The sequence below is a fragment of the Papaver somniferum genome, chromosome 7 (assembly GCF_003573695.1).
Source record: "Papaver somniferum cultivar HN1 chromosome 7, ASM357369v1, whole genome shotgun sequence".
Taxonomy (NCBI): Eukaryota; Viridiplantae; Streptophyta; class Magnoliopsida; order Ranunculales; family Papaveraceae; genus Papaver; species Papaver somniferum.
In genome coordinates this window covers 130485381-130492265 of record NC_039364.1, presented here as the reverse complement: position 1 = coordinate 130492265, position 6885 = coordinate 130485381, and the positions used below count along the sequence as shown (strand labels likewise).

At 36.4% G+C, this 6885-nt stretch overlaps 1 non-coding gene across 1 annotated transcript; it reads left to right on the top strand.

Annotated features, from left to right (window-relative positions):
* Positions 1-72, top strand: TRNAP-AGG. The gene has a single exon. It is a non-coding gene; the product is annotated as a tRNA-Pro (tRNA).
* Positions 73-6885: the final 6813 nt, after the last annotated feature.

Sequence of the window (6885 nt, the reverse complement as noted above, 5' to 3'; positions counted from 1 at the left end):
GGGCAATTGGTCTAGTGGTATGATTCTCGCTTAGGGTGCGAGAGATCCCGAGTTCAATTTTCGGATTGCCCCCATAAGTGTTTGTCTTTGTACAAACCATAATTTTATTTGTTTTAGAAATAATTAATACTTTTTGCTTTAATTTATTGATGAAAATATGTTATGATAGATTAATTAAGGAAATATTTATGATGAAATGAAAAATTAATAAATTATTTATTATGAGGAATTAATTGTAACACTTATATTGTTTAATTTGAATAAACCATGACCATAGATTTATCTTCTCCCTAGACAAATCTTGGCCACTCTTTATCATGCCTAACTTGTCCAAACCTTGTTTTCTATTCTAGATATATGAACGGTACTTCCACAAGATCGTATTTAAAATGGTTTAGGCATTAAACCGATTGAAGGCCCAAACTAAGGTCCGGATATAGACCACATTCAGCAAGACACAAAATGCATCCACATTCAGCAAGGCCCGTATATAAGAAAATTTGAGTCAAATCGGTTGCCCACTAAAAATAAAGTGCCGACATAATATTTACTCACTTCATTTTAAAAATATAGGCTTGTTTTATGTGTAAAAAAGTACGAGAATAATAATTTTCTAAAATAGGTAACGTTATCTAGGTTTTCTAATTTGAACCATTGGATTTAAGTCATTTGACATGGTTTTCGTTACGGAAAAAAGTTAAAAATAGGGAGTTAAATCTTTGATTCTAGCCAAAAATCAGAGAATCACTCAAATACACTTTGGGAAATTATTTCGAGCGCCAAGTGAGAATACGAGTTACTGGGTATTTAATCAGCGATTGCTTTGAGTTATACAAATCGAGAGTTTGAGGAAGTGTTTACCCCTTGTTCAATCATTCTGGTCTAATTGACACCTTAATCGCCAACTTGTGAAGCAAGATACATATATAAAATAAAATTTGAGTCAAACTGGTTGCCCACCGACCAATATCCACTAGTCCACCAAGTGCCAACATAATATTTACTCCCTCCGTTGCAAAAAGATATGATTGTTTTATGTGTAAAAAATATGAGAATAATAATTTTTTAAAATAGGTGATGCTATTTAGGTTTTTGATTTGAACCGTTGGATTTAAGTCATTTGACCTTAGGGTTTTAGTTACAGAAAAAAGTTATAAATAAGGAGTTAAGTCTTTGGGTCTAGTCGAAAATCGCAGAATTACTCGATACACTTTGAGAAATTATTTTGAGCACGAAGGAGAGAATACGAGTTAGTGGGCATTTATTCAGCGACTGCTTTGAGTTATTCTTGGATACGACCAAAAGTTTGAGGAAGTGTTTACCCCTTGTTGGATCATCTCGTTCTAAATGGCACCTTAGTCGCCAACTTGCGAAAACATGTCCATGTCGCAACTTGTATGATAGATGCGTGCGAATAATAACGAAAAGTAGTTGCTTTCTTCATATTATTTGATGAATGAATTTTCTTAAAGTTGTCCCTCTTTTATTATAAGTTCAGTTATGTTGTGTGTTATTTCATCTCTGGTTCAAATGAAATCACATGCTGAGTTTGTCTTATTACTTGATTCACGTCATAACTAAGTTTTATCGATGCCTGCATTATTCTTGAATAAATAGTTATCTTTTGGCAGGTGAAAGCCCATTTCGTTCTATTTTGCTCAATTATACTTTGATATCATATCTCATCTCATGTTGTGATTCGTTGCATTTTTTGCATTTGTGGTCAGTTCTTGTATGCTATTTCATGTCGCATCCTTACAATCCTTCTTTCATCCATTCTAGATGTCCCATATAGTTAACTGGTTCATGCCTGCCTATCCATGCATCTGTGTTCAGGATGTTATATGTGCTACTGCATCTCATATCAAAAATCATTATGACATATTAACATGAGCCTTTCATATGGTTGCTGTCATTAATAATTATATATAGGTGCATAGTGATCTGTCTCATTTCATAGTTCCATACACAGTTGTTTGAACGCTCTCTGCTTTATTAAATCTGTTATCGCATTGTATTTTTGTTAGGATATAGTGATGTACCATTTCTAGCTCTGCTTGTTTCCACTGGGCCGATAATAATAATGAAAAGATAATTGATGAATAATAATAATAATAATAACAATAAATGAATGGGTTGGAGAGAGAAATTCTGAAAAAAATTTAGGCGATTGAAAGCCTGATTTCATTTTCTCTTTTTCCTGTTACGATTTTTTCAACCATTTCGAACCATTTTCTCTCATCTTTTTCTTCTCCTTTGCATGCTCTATCCATTGATGTCCAAACAATGAACACAAAATCAAAAATATGAATTCAAGGAGAAAAGGCGGTATTGAAATCCCATTCTACACATTATACGGTCAAACGAGCATAACATGTGAAAACATGGGAGTACCAAAATACACCACCACTTTTTTCTTAGGCAATTTGCATGGACAAATTCAATACAACTCCGAGAGTTAAACTCAATCAAGAAATAATATCTAGAGTTATATCTCTCTCTCTTGCAATTAGAATGTTTACCAAAACAAGTCCGTGAACCTAATCACAAAGAGATAACTTGAATGGTGCCAAAGACCAATTTTCCAAGAGTAAATCTAGTCGTATCCAACAAACTAGGTCGGATGTATCTACTAAGATTAATCAATGCACAACCTATGATATTTCAATTATAAAGATAAACAATATAATGCGGAAAAAGAAATAACACAGACACTAGAAGTTTTGTTAACGAGGAAATCGCAAATGCAGAAAAACCCAGGACCTAGTCCAGATTGAACACCAAACTGTATTAAGCCGCTACAGACACTAGCCTACTACCAATTAACTTTGGACAGGAATGTAGTTGATCCCTAAAAGGTATCCGACCGATTAAGGTACAGTCGCGCTCCTTACGCCTCTTGAATCCCAGCAGGACTCCACACAATTGATTCCCTTAGACAACGTCACACCAACTAAGAGTTACTTCAACTCAACTGAAGACTTTAAACCAAATATGCTTCCCACAAATTAAGCCTATATATGATTTCCTTTTACAATCAAATAGTTTGATCAAAGGAGTGGAAATCTATAGATACACTGCAAAACGAGTTGAATCTTTGAATCTGATTTACATAAGCAAGATATACACTCTGGTTAGTGTAGATGGGGAAAAACGAGTTGCTGGTTTTTATGGAATTGAGGAGACGACCGTGCGGAGGAAACTCCTTGAACCGAGTGAACTGTCTAACCTCACACAGATACACTGCAAAAAGGGAGTGTTTTGAATTCGAGAGATCAATTTGTAGGACTCCGGCCTAAACCAAGACAATGGCGGTTCCAGAGTCAATTCGGTCACAAGAGAGGATGGGTCGATCTGTAGGAGGGAAGCTGAGAAATGTGTAAGATCAATGGTGATCGAAATTGTGGGTGTGTTGTGTATTCTACGTGAAGAAATAAGATAAGTTCTGATTGATTGAATTTGCTCTGTTGAGAGTAATCTTTCAGACGCGGAGTTTTTTTTTCTCTTGTTGTCTGTTCGACCAAAGAGTGTCTGTTCTTCAATCATGATTCAGAGACTTATTTATATTGCTAGAACTGTAAATACCTTGATCCCATGAAGTGTGACAGTTGCTGGAGTCAAAGATTGGGGAAGTGAAATTCGTGCTAAAACCAGTTGCTCATCGTGCGGAGACTTGGTTGATTTTCTACCCACTACTTTGCTAACTCCTCTAACTGCTTGCACGATTTGCTCACATTTTCATCGTGTATGAACACGTGTTGTAGATCGCCAGACCAAAAACCTAGTTAATATCCCCCATGTGACACGATTGATGTCTCGTGATTGTGAGTCTGCAAGGAAGACGTGTATTTATTTAATCAGTTGCTGACTTCATGGGACAATGAGTCCTTGTATTGCTGAGTCGAACGTGATTTGAAAATGTTTTAGGACTCATGAATCGAACGTGTTTGTTGAGACAAAAGTGTAATTCTCGAGTAAATGTTGATAGTTAAGGTGAGCAAATATTGCTCATTTGATGGATTGTTGAATATTAATAGTTTAACAAATATTCCTTAGTCTGAGAAAATATTGCTCGTTTGATGAATTATTGATAACAGGACCAAATAAAATATTAATTTAAGATACTGGCAACTGAACCGAGTATAATTAATTAAAATGCTGATCACGGGATCAAGGTAAAATTATTAGTGTTTGAATCTGCTCAGAATTATGTTTTGCAGAGCTTTGGATTCGAAACCCTAATTTTGATCAATTAATGATTTATTGAAAATCAACCACGGAGTGAAGGAGGGACCGACTACATGGGATGATGGATCGACCATGTAGCGCCCAGATGCTCGAGTGAGCTAATACCAAAGTCTCTTGAAGACCAGTTGGTGAAAAAGATGATTAGATGCTGGTTTAATCATTTATTAAAATAATGCTCGTCTGAACCTTAGGTGATAAAACCTAATTAATTATGAAGAGATGAAGGACCGACCAAGGGGTCATGAAACCGGCCCTGGTTGGTCATGGGACCGGCTGACGATCGTTTTATGAAATTCCAAATTGTTTGGAAGAGTTTGAACCTAATGTGAACAAATTAGGTCAAATGATGAAAATGTGCGGGATCGACCTCTTGCAAGCCAAAGAGCCAATCTTGGTCGGCCAAGGTAATATGCTCATGTCACCAAAGTGTTCGTGTCTCAGTCCTGAGAATTTTGATATTTTCTGATGCGCGTTTGAGCAACATTTTGAGAAAATATGAAGAAATCAAGGTTTTTGCTCAAACTGAGGAAACTTCATAAGATGAAGGAAATAATAATAATAATAATAAAATAAGAAATCATGAAGTGTGGGACTGGATATGGCCAAGGCATGGCCGGCCGGCCAATAAGCCCGGTGCCATGGCACTTTTCCTAATTTTGTATCATTTTCATGATTTTAGGGAAATACCATGAAATCAAGGAGTTTGTTGAAATAAATGAGTTTTCCTTAAAGTGAAGGAGTTTCCATGAGATGAAGGAAACAATGATAATTAATAATAATTAGATAAGGGACGTGTGGGACCGTCCACGACTAGGGCATGGTCGGCCGGCTAGGGCCCGGTCCCGCGAGTCTTCCCTAATTTTATATCTTTTCCTTGATCTGAAGGAAATATCATGAAACCAAGGAATTTCATGGGATGAAGGAAATAATAATAATAACATAATAAGGAATGCAAGGTGTGGGACCGGCCACAACTAGGGCATGACCGGCCGGCTAGTGAGCTTGGTCCCGCGACACCTTTCCTAATTTTTATTATTTCCTTGATACGGAGGAAACACCATGAAACTGAGGAGTTTCCTTAAAATGAAGTATATTTGTTCAAATGAAGGAATTTTCATGAGATTAAGGAAAAATAATAAAGTATGATAAAATAAGGAATTAGGTGTGGGATTGGCCACAGCATGACTGGCCGGTGGGCCCAGTCCCCTAGCGCCTTAGCTTAATATTTTATTATTATTATTTTTCTTCCTATTTTGCATAGGTTCATCGTTCCTTCGTATTTTTGAATGCCCGTTCGTGCATTCAGGTGCTGGTTAGTGCATTATTGCTGAATACACTTGCACCATTTTGGTCGGGGCTTACTCGATAGCGGCTCACATGCCCGTACGTTGAATATTTATTACCAACCCATGGAATTCTGCTGGGAAGAGCCATGAATTGAAGTAACGAAACATTATGAAGAACGTAGAATATTTTCTTAGAAATAAGTAATTGATGGATCTATACTAGCACGATGTCTATGAGCATTAATTATTCAAGAATTGAGCGATATGAGCTAGTTGAAGCGTCATATTTATTACGTATAGTCAGGGAAAACGTTGTTGCATCCTGAATACGTTATCGCTCTATACTAGCAGGAAAGATGCCTAGGAGCCGTCCAATCATTAATATTCTATATACATGTCTCTTATATAGTCAGGGAAAACATTGTTACATCTTAAAGACGTTATCGCTCTATACTAGCAGGCCAGCTGTCTAGGAGCCGTCCAATAGTTCGATTCTATATAAAAGTGATTACTGAAATTTCTCAGTATTCATGAGACATGTCGTTGCCTCAGTTGAGAGACTGCATATTCACGTATGCTCTAAGAGACAATATACTCAGTCAGAGAATTTTGTGGCATGAGTTTTGATACTTCAATGAGAGACATGAGCCTCAATACTTATCTGATTGCTGGATCAGGAAAATGTAAGATTGTGGTTTTACGATTTTAACCTTTGTCGAAAATCCACCATCAACAGTTAGGTGAAATCATAACCAAACCATGTACAAATACTATGTTCAACATGGTTAGTCGAAACTAGCCGGTTTGAACTTAAAAGCTTAATCTTCTTTTCATGAACACATAAGACATTAAATCTGAGTCACAAACATGTGATCAATTTAAGTCTAGTGTTTTTGGAGAATTAATCAAATGATAATTATCTCGTAGAAAAAATTTAAACGCACTTAAAAATATAATCAACATGGTTAGTATATGTACAAGGTAAAAATACCATTATTGTTCGTGAGTCGGTTCAGTCACAGTACGTGTACTGGTTTGTAAACATTTAACCAAACCAAGTTCTGGAGTTAACATAACTCTTTAGGTTTGCATACCGGTTTGGAAACCTTAAGACTGTCACCGTTCCGGAGTTCATAGAACTAAATCGGTTTGCGTACTGGTTGGAAACACTGTCGAGTTCAGGAACACAAAACTGTTTTAGTTTGCGTACCGGTTTGGAAAATAATCCCGGTTCCGTAACCACGTTTCAAAAATGGTTTGCATACGAGTATGCATACCGATCCGTTTCACGAGTTAAACATATTTTCACATGATGTGCATAAAAATATGCATACCACAAATCTGTAAGTCG